This window comes from Chelonia mydas, chromosome 19, assembly GCF_015237465.2.
Source record: "Chelonia mydas isolate rCheMyd1 chromosome 19, rCheMyd1.pri.v2, whole genome shotgun sequence".
Lineage (NCBI taxonomy): Eukaryota > Metazoa > Chordata > Testudines > Cheloniidae > Chelonia > Chelonia mydas.
This window is the reverse complement of record NC_051259.2, coordinates 18,732,560-18,745,580: the sequence shown is the minus strand read 5'-3', so window position 1 is coordinate 18,745,580 and position 13,021 is coordinate 18,732,560. Positions and strand designations below refer to the sequence as shown.

The window sequence follows — 13,021 nt, the reverse complement described above, 5'->3', positions numbered from 1 at the left end:
AGTGCAGAGCATCCCATCCCCACCCTCGGCACCCTGCTGTAGAGCTCCCCTCCCCCAGTTGCCAGATGTTAAAACCAAAGATTGAGAAACCAGGGTTCAAGAGTTGGGTCACTTGCCCTGCTGTTTTTCCTGCTTCAGGCACAAGTCCATTTGGCTTGCCCGGGGTGGGTGGGTGGTAATTCCCCTCGCTGTTCCACAAGCTGCTCCTCCACCCCCAGGACTAGAAAGCAGCATCTCTGGGCTCTGCCATTGCAGGAGGAATTAGTAGCTCCTCCTGGCTGCAAGATGCAGCAGTCCTGTGAGGTGCCTAAAAAGCCTGGCAAAGTCTTGTCAAGCTCCTAGACTGGAGCCAGTCCTAAAAAATGCTTGGCCTTAGAGGTGTCTGCATCTGCTGACAGCCTGCCCTCAAGGGTTTTCCCCTCAGGATCCCGCTCTTCTGGTACTGTGCACTGATGTGTAAGTGTCCCCTCAAGGCTCCAGCCACCAAAGCCAGAGTCAAAATAAAGTCTGGTTTCAGAGTAACAGCCGTGTTAGTCTGTATTCGCAAAAAGAAAAGGAGGACTTGTGGCACCTTAGACTAACCAATTTATTTGAGCATAAGCTTTCGTGAGCTACAGCTCACTTCATCGGATGCAACTGAGGGCCAAGGCTGTAATATGGATTCATTCTCTGTGCTGGACCTAGGGCTACAGTGCCAGTCTTATGCTCATGATAAGCCTGATAAGGTGCTTGATGCTCTTTCAGAGCCATCAGTTCCTACTGGATCCATAGTTACCGTAGTGACATAGGTTCATCTCATCAAGCCCCTGGGATTCCCTTGTGAGGATCCACCCTTAGATCAGGGGCCCCTCAGTGGCACTGGATACTTTATTCTCAGTGCAAAAAGACAGCGGGGGGGAAATGTAAGGTAGTAGGGATGGTTCCTCCTCTGGGGGGGAGAGAGAAAATTGTACAAGGCTAAGCTAGTTTCCCCAGTTATGCAAACCTCCCAGAAACAATAACTGCCCCTTACGACTCTTGCTGGTTTTCCAGGGCAATATCTGACCCTTCCCAGCTTCGCATTTATCAAAACAATTATCATCTTTGGAAACCTCTGTATCTACACTCTACTCTGGAAAGAGACTGTCTGGCTTGACACCTTTCTTATCCTTCCCCTCCTAGGAAACCTAGAGAGCATTATCAAGGCTCTTGGCTCCAGCCATTCATACCATGAGATCACCCTTTTTCATCCAGGTATATGTTCATAGAATCATAGAATATCAGGGTTGGAAGTGACCTCAGGAGGTCATCTAGTCCAACCCCCTGCTCAAAGCAGGACCGATCCCCAATTAAATCATCCCAGCCAGGGCTTTGTCAAGCCTGACCTTAAAAACTTCTAAGGAAGGAGATTCCACCACCTCCCTAGGTAACGCATTCCAGTGTTTCACCACCCTCCTAGTGAAAAAGTTTTTCCTAATATCCAACCTAAACCTCCCCCACAGCAACTTGAGACCATTACTCCTTGTTCTGTCATCTGCTACCACTGAAAACAGTCTAGAGCCATCCTCTTTGGAACCCCCTTTCAGATAGTTGAAAGCAGCTGTCAAATCCCCCGTCATTCTTCTCTTCCGCAGACTAAACAATCCCAGTTCCCTCAGCCTCTCCTCATAAGTCATGTGTTCCAATCCCCTAATCATTTTTGTTGCCCTCTGCTGGACTCTTTCCAATTTTTCCACATCCTTCTTGTAGTGTGGGGCCCAAAACTGGACACAGTACTCCAGATGAGGCCTCACCAGTGTCGAATAGAGGGGAATGATCATGTCCCTCGAAATTAGGAATTAATTCCCTGCTGGGTAGTGGCAGGGCTGGAAGGTACCACAATGGGAAATGTGGCCATAAAACCCTTCCCTCTGGTACTTCCCCAAAATCAAAAGGACTGAGCAAGGGCAGTTGCAAAAGGAGCCTTTTCACATAAGGGCTCAAAGAGAGGGCCCTGCACTGGCTTTGTCCTGCTTGCGTTTGTTACTCTTGCTGCTACCAAAGGAACAGTCTACTTCACTAATCCTGCATGTGGTGCCTGGGGATGAGATGGAAAGATTGAACTCACAAGACAGATGTACAGATCTGGACCTTCAGACTCTGCTAGATGACCATAGTTGCATCCTCTCCCCCAGAGGATATGCTATAACTTCATGAGCACAGAGAAGGAGGCTACTACCTTACACGTCCCTTCAGTGACCTAGGAGGAAATGACATACCTAGCTTTCAATATCCTGGGTTCACCATCTAGGAGTCAGATTACCTTGCCAGGCCTAGGTGACCTACTGGAGCCAACAAAGAACACCTGAATAAACCCAGCTGCTGGGCAGGCAATTTCTAAATCTGCAGACAAGTTATACTATCTGCCTCATGAGGGCTTCTTGCTTTCCCACCCCCAGATTTGTTGGTAGTGGTGGTTGCCAGTCAAAGGGCAGTAGGAGATCGAGTCCACTCTAGCCCTTCAGACAGTGAAGGTAAGAAGCTAGATGCTCCTCTGCCACACTAGGCATTAGAGTAGTGAACTCTCAGGCGCTGATGTCCCAATACCAGTATCCCTTCTGGGAGAAAATAGCACTGTTTGCTCAGTCACTGCTGGAAGAACAGAGAAAACTGGCCAAAGCCCTAATCCCTAACACTCAGCTGGTAGTTAAGCATGGCCTGAGGGCATCCACCATCGCTTCTGATATGACATCTAGAGCTGTACCATCTGCAGTTGCCCCAAGCCACCATTCGTGGCTGTTTACCTAGACTGGGGAGGAGACTTCCCATTGGATGGTGGAGGACTGTTGCTGCAGAACAGAAGAGGTTCTAGAGAAACTGAAAGAGACCAATCCTATTGCAAGGGCTCTGGGGACATCTCAACCCCCCTCTAAAGAGATTCAGGATACTGTTGTTTTGTTATCAGAGACATTAAACCCAACTTATACTTCCCTTTCTGTTCAAAGGAAGCAATGCTGACAACAGTTCCCTGCTCATTAGTGGCAGAAGTATAAGTCCTAAAACCCCCAAGAGAGGAGATCTGCCATATCATCTTCCGCTGCCCCAGCCTTTCAGCTTCAGCAGGAAGCACGAGACCCCTTCAACCTTCTCACTGTTTCCCCTTTTTGGAACTTGTGTCAAACAGTGATGTCCTTCCTCAAGCTGAGAGGCCTTCAGGGGCATGCACAGCTCTGTACGCTCATCTAAAGATGAAGCCTCTACATTGGCTGGCAAAATACTGTATATCAAATTCAGACAGCATGTTTATAAGATTGGCACTGCTCAGAGATGTGTTCCTGTCCTTCATGATGGACTCAACTTTGCAATATCTCAACAGAGTTGTCTTCAACCCTTCAGCTCTCTCGGCCACAATCACTTCCAGTATTTCCAGGCAGGGCTGGGAAGCTCATTACAAGACGCTGCCAAGGCACCATCACCGGAATTTCTGCAAGAAAAACCTAACAGCAACATTCTAGAATTAAGAGCAATTTTATAAGGTTCTCATATCCTTTCCTCCCCAGCCAACAGCACCGTTCTATATGAGAAAGCGGGTGCGCAATTCCAGTCAGCTGTACGAAGAGGCCAGAGCTCTGTGGGAGTGGTGCATAAATATAAATTTGTGTATCTGAGGTAAATGTATACATCTAGAAGCAACTATTTTAGCCATAACTGCAGGATGGAGAAATCTATCCTGGGAAGCAGTGACTCTGAAAAAGATTTATTTGGGGCGGGGGGGGGGGAAGAGTGTGGGGGACAGTCAGCTGAACATAGGCTCCCAGTGTGATGCTGTGGCCAAAAGAGCTAATATGATCCTGGGATGCATAAAAGGGAATCTTGACTAGGAGTATAGAGGTTATTTTACCTCTATATTTGGCACTGGTGTGACTGCTGCTCGAATCCTGTGTCCAGTTCTGGTGCCCACAATTCAAGAAGGATGTTGAAAAATTGGAGCAGGTTCAGAGAAGAGCCATGAGAATGATTAAAGGATTAGAAAACCTGCCTTATAGTGACTGACTGAAGGAGCTCACTCTATTTAGTCTATCAAAGAAAAGGTTAAGGGTGACTTAGTTATAGTCTGTATATACCTACATGGGGAACAAATATTTGATAATAGGCTCTTCAGTCTAACAGAGAAAGGTATAACACAATCCAATGGCTGGAAGTTGAAACTAAACAAATTCAGACTGGAAATAAAGTGTACTTTTTGACAGTGAGGGTAATTAACCATTGGAACCAACTTACCAAGGGTCGCGGTGGATTCTCCATCACTTAAATCAAGATGGGATGCTTTTCTAAAAGGATCTGCCATAGGAATTGTTTTGGGGAGGTTCTCTGGGCTGTGTTATATGGGAAGTTTGATCGCAATGGTCCTGTGTGGCCTTAGAATCTATGAATCATACACTGAATTTATTCTATAGTTCTCTGCTTTGCAGGCAAGGAGAGCATACAGGCCAATCTGCTGAGCAGAGACCTGTGATGAGCCTGAGCAGTCACTCAAGGGCTTGGAAGCAAGCAATGTCTTCTTTCTCTGGGATTATCTAGAGAGAGACCTGTTTGCAATAAGGTACAACTCCAAATGTGCTCCAGAACAGGAGCAGACAACCTGTCCATCTGGATGATTTTTTTCTAGACTGGGGAGTAGGTCTCCTCTTTGTGTTTTCTCAATTCCTCCAGTTCAGGGAGTTCTCGGGAAAATCAAACACGATGGAGCAATGGCTATCCTTATTGGCCTGGCCTGACTAAGACAACAGGGGTGGTTCTTTGAGTGATTGCACATATCTGTTCCACTGTAGAGGTGTGCTGGGGACTGCTCCTCTCTATATGCCTGTGTGAGGCAGCAGTGCATGCTCATGCCGCCCCAGCAGGTACCACTAAGGGAAAATCTCTGGCAGCTGTGCACTGGAGCACACCTACACCTACAGTGGAATGGACTTGTGCAACACATCGTGCAGAACGACAGTCACGGAGAGGGTGTGAACCATTTCTTCTATGATCTACTGCAACTATCACAACTGATTTATCTGTTTTCCCCCCCTGCAATTCCAAACCTATTGAGCCAGCAGAGGGGTTGGATTTGCCATCCGGCGCCAGACTCTCTCCGCTTGGCAACATCAACTGTAGGACTTTCAGAGATCTGGAACTGTCCTTTGGAAAAGGCACAGGAGATTCTGCTAAACTCCGGGCAGCAATCCGTTCACTACTGTTATGATCATAAGTGGAAATGATTCTCTTTGTGCGCAAGCATCAGTAACACAATCACTGCTGCAGTTGCTGTTCCACCCATCCCGCAGTACCAACTTCATTTAAAACGCTTGGGACACTCCAGCTCCTCTGTAAACGTACATCTCACAGCTAGGTCAGCTCATTGCAGCTTAGTCTAGCAAGAGGCTGTTTAGCCAGGCAATAGTAAACAGACCTGAAGGGGTTAATGAACATCTGCCCTCCAGTTAGCAACCCTCCACTGGTGTGGGACCTCAGTGTGAAGCTGAGTAATCAGCTCATGAACCCTGCATTCAGCCTATGGGAGAATGGTCTCTGTTTCACCTGTCAGTTCAGACAGCCTTTACTGTAGCTATAAAGGGTGAGCGAGCTGCATGCTCTCATGACTCACTCCCCTTCTACAGTCTCTTACAAAGATGAAGCCAGATCCAAATTTTCTCCACAAGGTGGTTACAGAATTCTATCTTAACTAGTCCATAAACTTGCCAATATTTTCCCCTAGGCCTCACTCTTGCTCAGGGAAGCTTGGATGCTAAGAGAGCATTCACCTTCTCATTGAATTAGAACACAGGAGCTCCCCAGTGCTGTCTCTCCTGGGGAGAGCAGTAGAGTGCAGGCAATCACATCCCAACATCTCTCTGAGTAGATCAGACTCTATTGAAAGTGTTAAACATGCCTGTGTTCCTCCTCCTTGGGGGCTTAGAGTTCACTTGACTACTTGGATGGCTGCTTCCCTCCACCTAGCTATGCCGCTGGACATAGTTAGCATCTGTAAATGACAGGGCAAGCTGCCCTACCAGAAGGCAGGTTTAAACTGCTGGACAAGTGTGTACACTCTCCCTCTCTCTCTCTCTCTCTCTGTGGTTTAACTAACATGGTTTAAAATTGCACCTGTAGCAGCTTTGTGTGTAGGGCCATCATAAATCTGTAGTGCTGTTCTCTGGGGAGATTTAGGGGACTATTTCCATAAATATTAGGACAGAAATTGTGTGTCTTAGCTGCATATTCAGTAATCTTGTGTGACATTCCCCTCTGGTGTTATCCAGACCGGTGATCTGCTAGGTCATTCCAATCTTTGACTCAGGGAGCCAGCCTTAGCCTGCTCTGCTCTGAGAACCCCCACTCCTGGGCTGTTCCCGCACAGCCTCTGGCATGTCAGCTGCTCCTTGGATTGTGCAACCGAATGACACTAGCCAATATCTCTGGCCCCAGATGTAACCCTAGGAACCGCCGTCTTGCAGCGTCCAGTTATACCCGCTGGATGCTGCAAGCTTATATGAGTTGGCCAATTTAACAAAGAAATTGATATGTTATCCCAAGGGCAGTCTCTGACATGCTTCAAACCAAACACACTGCTTCAGGTAGAATAAACAAACAGGTTTATTAACTACAAAGATAGATTTTAAGTGATTATAAGTCAAAGCATTACAAGTCAGATTTGATCAAATGAAATAAAAGCAAAATGCCTTCTAAGCTGATCTTAACACTTTCAGTGCCGTTATAAACTTAGATAATTCTCACCACAGGCTGGCTGGTTGCTCTTCAGCCAGGCTCTCCCCTTTGATCAGCACTTCAGTCACTTTGTGTGGTGTCTGTAGATATAGGTGGAAGAGAGAGGAAGAGCATGGCAAATGTCTCTCCCTTTTATCATGTCCTTTCTTCCCTCCTGGCTTTGCCCCCCACCTTCAGAGTCAGGTGAGCATTACCTCATTGCAGTTCCAAACTGACCAAAGGAAGGGGGTGATTCCCTCCAGAGTCTAACAGATTCTTTTGTTGCTGCCTAGGCCAGCATCCTTTGTTCCTGTGAGGCTAGGCTGGGTTTGTCTCATACCTGCCCGAATGAGGTGTGAACTGCCTCTCTGCTCTTGGAGAGTTTTTGCCTGGGCTTATTTTAAGCCATGAGGATACATTTTCAGCCTCATAACTACATACATGAAATTATAACCTGTAACATTACTATAACAACCATGCTCAGTGCATCATGAGCCTTCCAAAGACACCCAACATGACAAACTTTGCATTGGATACCCCACAGTCATTTTACAAGGATGAACACGGGCGGGTAGGGTGTTCCCCCGAGGCACAGAGCATCACACCTTGCTAGTGCACTCTAATAGGATGGTGAAGTATGCAAATGGTCAGTTTCCTCCCCCAACTGTAGGGATTGCATGCACCAACAGACATGTGTGGGGCACACATTTGTGCATCTAACACTTGTGAATGTGTGGCCCTTAGCTGGGGCCTGTGACTTTGTTCTCACAAACTGGAATTTTTCTCTCCTTTCGAAACCAGTGTAATTGCAAAATAGCACACAAAAAATTCCCCTGCAGTGCTCTCTTCCCACCTACATTGGGCAAGTCCTGTGAGTGAGTGCACATGTGAGCTGTGGTTACATCAGAGTCTCAGAGCTGGACAGTCTTCCCATGATTCAGCAGTGCCACAATCTGCAATCTTTATAAGCATATGAGGAAACAGCCTGTCACATCTGAGTGCAGTGCTCCCAGAGCAGCGTATGCCAGTGCCTAAGAAAGGCAGGCCTGCCATGGTGCTGGTGAGCAGATCCCTTGTTTAGTTGCTAAGGCATGAGCAGCACAGTGAGGGTGGGCAGGGCTTATGCCTTCACTTGTACTGGGGACAATAATCCAAAAAAAGTAACCAGGATTGGGCCAGTCACCCAGGCTGCTCGTGTCGCAGGAGGCCGACTCCAAAGCTCCATTAACACCAGTTTTCAGAGTAACAGCCGTGTTAGTCTGTATTCGCAAAAAGAAAAGGAGTGCTTGTGGCACTTTAGAGACTAACCCATTTATTTGAGCCTAAGCTTTCGTGAGCTACAGCTCACTTCATCGGCTGCATGTAGTGGAAAATACAGTGGGGAGATTTTATATACACAGAGAACATGTATATAAAATCTCCCCACTGTATTTTCCACTACATGCAGCCGATGCAGTGAGCTGTGGCTCACGAAAGCTTAGGCTCAAATAAATGGGTTAGTCTCTAAGGTGCCACAAGTCCTCCTGTTCTGTTAACACCTGTGTGTTGCCTGTCCTGGCTCCATCCCTTCCCTGAGGCCCCGCCCTGTCCCACCCCTTCTCCAAGGCCCCGCCCCCGCTCACTCCATCCCCCTCCCTCTGTTGCTTGATCTCCCCCACCCTCACTCACTTTCACCAGGCTGGGGCAGGGGGTTGGCTTGCGAAGGGGGGGTGAGGAGTCCACCAGGGGGGTGCAGGCTCTGGGGTGGGGCTGGGGATAAGGTGTTTGGGGTGCAGGAGGGGTCTCAGGGCTGTGGCAGGAGGCTGGGGGGTGTGGGCTCCAGAAGAGAGTTTGGATGCGGGAAGGGACTCTGGGTTGGGGCAGGGGGTTGGGGTGTGGGGCCTCAGTAGGGTGACCAGATGTCCCAGTTTTATAGGGACAGTCCCGATATTTGGGGCTTTGTCTGATAGAGGCACCTATTCCCCCACCACCCCGTCCCGATTTTTCACACTTGCGGTCTGGTCACCCTAGGTCTCGGCGGCACTTATGGGAAGTGGCCGCCAGGTCCCTACAGCCCTTAGATCAGTGGTTCTCAAACTTGTGCACTGGTGACCCCTTTCACATAGCACGCCGCTGAGTGCAATCCCCCCAATAAATTAAAAACACGTTTTTATCTATTTAACACCATTATAAATGCTGGAGGCAAAATGGGGTTTGGGGTGGAGGCTCACAGCTCGTGACCCCCCAGCTAATAACCTAGCGACCCCCTGAGGGGTCCTGACCCCCAGTTTGAGAACCCCTGCCTTAGCTGCATGGGCGGCCAGGGAGGCTCTGTGCGCTGCCTTCGTGCCCACAGGTGCCACCCCCAGAGCTCCCATTGGTTGTGGTTCCCAGCCAATGGGATCTGTGGAGCCAGCCCTCGGGGCGTGGGCAGTGCACAGAGCCTCCCTGGCTGCCCATGTGTCATTGGGCAGCAAGGACCTGGTGGCAGCTTCCGGGAGCCGCAGAGAACTAGGGCAGGCAGGGAGTTTGCCTTAGCCCCAGGCCCCCGCTATGCCGTCGACCAGACTTTTAACAGCCCAGTCAGTGATGCCGACTGGAGTTGCCAGGGTCCCTTTTCAACTGGGTGTCCCACTCGAAAACCAGACGCCTGACAGCCCTATCCTGTGTGGGAGGGGAGTTCTGAGGGGGAAAGCGGGCCCAAAGGAGTGACTTGCCCATGGTCCCATGCTGGGTAGGGTTGCCAACTTTCTAATCGCACAAAAATGAACACCCTAGCCCTGTCCCTTCCCTGAGGCCCCATCCCCGCTCACTACATTCACCCTCCCTCGGTGGCTCACTGTCCCCCACCATCCTCATTCACTTTCACTGGGCTGGGGCGGGGAGTTGGGGTGTGGGAGGGGGTGAGGGCTCTGGCTGGGGGTGTGGGCTCTGGGGTGGGGCCAGAAATGAAGGGTTCAGGGTGCAGGAGGGGGCTCTGGGTTTGGAGGAGCTCAGGGCTAGGGGCAGGGGGTTGAGGCTCAGGGTTGGTGTGTGGGCTTACCTCGGGCAGCTCCCAGTCAGTGGCGCAGCAAGGCTAAGGCAGGCTCCCTGCCTGTCCTGGCTCCACACTGTGCCCCAGAAGTGGCCTGCTGGTCCGGCTCCTAGGCGGGGGGACCAGGAGGCTCCATGCGCTGCTCTCGCCTGCAGGCACCACCCCCCCTTCCCCCAGCTCCCATTGGCCACAGTTCCTGGCCAATTGGAGTACGGAGCTGGTGCTCAGGGTGGGGGGGGCCAAAGGTAAAGCTCAAGGTGGGGGGCCTGTATCCTGAGCCCCGCCACCCAGGGCTGAAGCCCTTGAGCTTTGGCTTTGGCCCCAGCAGATCCAACACCAGCCCTGGCGAACCACTTTGGAGTCCTGACCCACAGTTTGAGTACCGCTGAATAACACCACCAATAGTCCTGATTTACAAGGGGGTATGCACGGCCTCGTGCCTCCCACAGCCTCCTCCCTGGGAGGGGACCTGCCATTCAGCTTCTCAGCAGCAGCCCAGTTGCCAGAAAAGCTGCTAAACGCTGTGTGAGTCAGTGGGTGGGATTCCCAGTGCCTGGTCCAGGCCACACCCTGAGAGGAGCAGCAGGTCTGGGGAGTATTGCAGCTGCCAAGAGGAAGATGACTCACCTGCGAACCCATGCACCCCTCCCCTTCCACACCTCCCCTTCTTGCTCATTACTCTGGGGCAGAGTCTTCTGAGCAGACAGGAAACAGGCTCCATTCTCAGGGATCCCTCAGAGCTTGGCCTTTGCAAAGGCTCCTGGTGGCTCCAGCTCCCAGTGCTCTGCTGCTTCATGTCCCCAAGGTAAGAAGGTCCTTTCCTGTGGTTCTCCTGGGGGAATCTCTCTCCCCCATCACTGAGCTGATCCCTTGGCTGCCTCCAAAACCCCTCTGCTTCCTCCACCTGCCTGGGCCAGAAACCGTCCTGTGCATCCCTACCTGAGCTGGGGCCTCCGCCCGTCCCTGGGCTCTGCCCAGCACTTGTTTTCGGTGCAATCAGCGCTCCCTGTGGCTCGCTGTCTGAGCCTCCAGGAGAGCATCCAAGGGCACGTGAGACTGAATGGATGTCTGCAGCTCCCCCCCCCCCGGCCCCCGATCACTCACGGGGCTCAGAAGGCTTCTGCCTCTGCTCCATTCTGATTCCAGGATGGGGGCCCAGTGGGAAGATGGGGGCTACACGGGGGCTACCTTCCTCATGCTGGTGATGAGCTGTCTTTAGCTCGTCACACCCAGCCTCATCAGGGTGGCAGGAAGAGAGTTCCTGCTAAAGCTCAGTGCACAAAAAAAGCAACATTTCCTCCTGCCGCTAAGGGTGTCTGGTGTCTCGGTGGGATCCTGCTGCAGTCGTATCTGCACCTGCACTCTATAGGGTTGCCGGGTGTCCAGTTTTCGACTGGAAGGTCCAGTCAGAAAGGGGACCTGGCAGTGTCTAGTCATCACTACTGACTGGACACCAAAAGTCCAGTTACCTGAGTAACCGTCCGCAGTCGGCCTCTGATCCACTCGAGGATGGTGGGAAAAGCAGCTGCTGCTGACGTGGGAGGAGCACTCAGGAACTGCCTGGCTCTGGCAGAGAGAGGTACGAGCAGCTGGTGTCCAGGGGGAGGGCTCTTGAAGCGTGCGGCATTTGCGGAGCGGGGTCGGTGGCCAGATTCACCGCCCGGGACCCCTTCTCAGCCTAACTCTGTACTGGGTTTAGCCTCCCACCCTCCCACCCCACAGGGGGGCTAGTCTCCCATTTTGCAGGGAAACTGAGGTAGAGAGTGGAGGTGACTTGTCCAAGGTGTCACAGGGAGTCCATGGCAGAGCAGGGAATTGACCCCAGGACCCAGGCTAGCAACCTAACCACTGGTCCTTTCAGCACCCCTTATCTGGGCCTTTGTCCCTTCCAGACTAGTGCAGTGTGTGTGCTTTGGCACCTGAAGGCACCCTGCAATGGGCAGCAGGGTTCAGCCAGTGTCAGGAGCAGTGCACTGTGCTGAGAACCCCCTGGTGGCCTCTGGGGTTCTGGGTTGAATTGAAGGGGTCTGGCTTTGAGCTGTAGAGTCCTATCTGGGCTGGGCGCAGCCTGTCTGAGAGCTGTCTCTCCCCAGGTCACACTGCCATGGCTGCGGTGAGTAGAGGCACTGGCTCTGGAGCCACCTGGGATAAAAGGGCCATGGGATTTACTGCCCCTGGGTCCCCCAGGAGTCCCAGTATGGGAACCCTCAGGGTGCCTGGCAGGGCCCATCTCCATACCCAGGCCTTTGGGGAGCACCAGCACAGGGCTGCCATGTCACAGGATGGCTGGTCATTTCTGGTCAGCTGTTTTCTGCCAGCTGCTGCTTTGTTTGAGACATGGGGCAAAGGTGCCCAGAGGTGCTGGCGCTTTGGGGGCTGCTCTAGCCAGTCACAGGCCAGGAGAGGTTTGGCACCATTTCACTCTGAGCCGGTTTCACTTGGCCAGGGAATATCAAGCTTGGAGTAAGCGGAGATCTGAACAGTGAGCAGGCAAGGTCACTGTTCTCCAAACAGGATGTTCTGTGCTGCTCTCTCCCCCAACAGGGAGTCGGTGTCCATAGTGCTACATTCTCACCATCTCACCATAGTGCTACATCTCTCACTGGTGCTCGCTCCAACAGCGCCATGAATTTCCCAGTGAGAGATTTGCACACAGTGCCAAGGGCAGGGGACACAGAGAGCCAGGAAAATCCCATTCTTGGGTGGCCAAGGATTGAATTGCGGGGGACCAGAGTGTGGTACTCAGCTCACAACCCCTGAATTCCCCACGCCCACCACTACTCTCGCCACTCCTGTGCCTACCTGCTTGAGGTGTCTGCACCAGTCAGAGACAGGAGGACGGACAAGGAGCAGAGATGCCGTGGACCCATTGCCTGCTCTTTGGGACACGGCATCCAGTCTGAATCAGTTCCACACCCCAGCTGAACATTCCATGTGCAGGAAATGATTTCACAATTCTTGCTACAATTAGAAAGCTAATGATTTCACAGCACCATCACTTTGTTAGTTTCGCCTTCATTAATTAACAGAGAAGCTGCCAGAGTAGATCAGAGCAGGGTGCCCAGGATCCTGTCTCTGACAGTGCCAGCACCAGCTGCTGCAGAGGAAGGTGGAAGGAGCCCTGCAGCAGCAGTTGCAGGATAACCTGCCCTGGGGGAAGGCACCTCCTGATCCCTTTGACCCCTTTAGGGAAGGGTTGGCTCCTCTTCTGAAACAGGAAGATTTGTGTCCCTTCAAAAACTCTTGCTTAGGTTTAATAATAATCTCTACTATCATATCTCTGCACATTCTTGTTCTCCA

The 13,021-nt window shown here is 51.4% G+C and overlaps 1 protein-coding gene across 1 annotated transcript in view; it reads left to right on the top strand.

The window, feature by feature from the left end:
* Window positions 1-10,395: 10,395 nt before the first annotated feature.
* The window catches only part of PTAFR (platelet activating factor receptor), a 38,804-nt gene continuing 36,178 nt past the window's right edge, over window positions 10,396-13,021 (top strand). The window contains exon 1 of the mRNA XM_043532432.1: window positions 10,396-10,526. The gene's annotated coding sequence lies outside the window, so the exon portion shown is untranslated. The remainder of the gene's footprint in view (window positions 10,527-13,021) is intronic.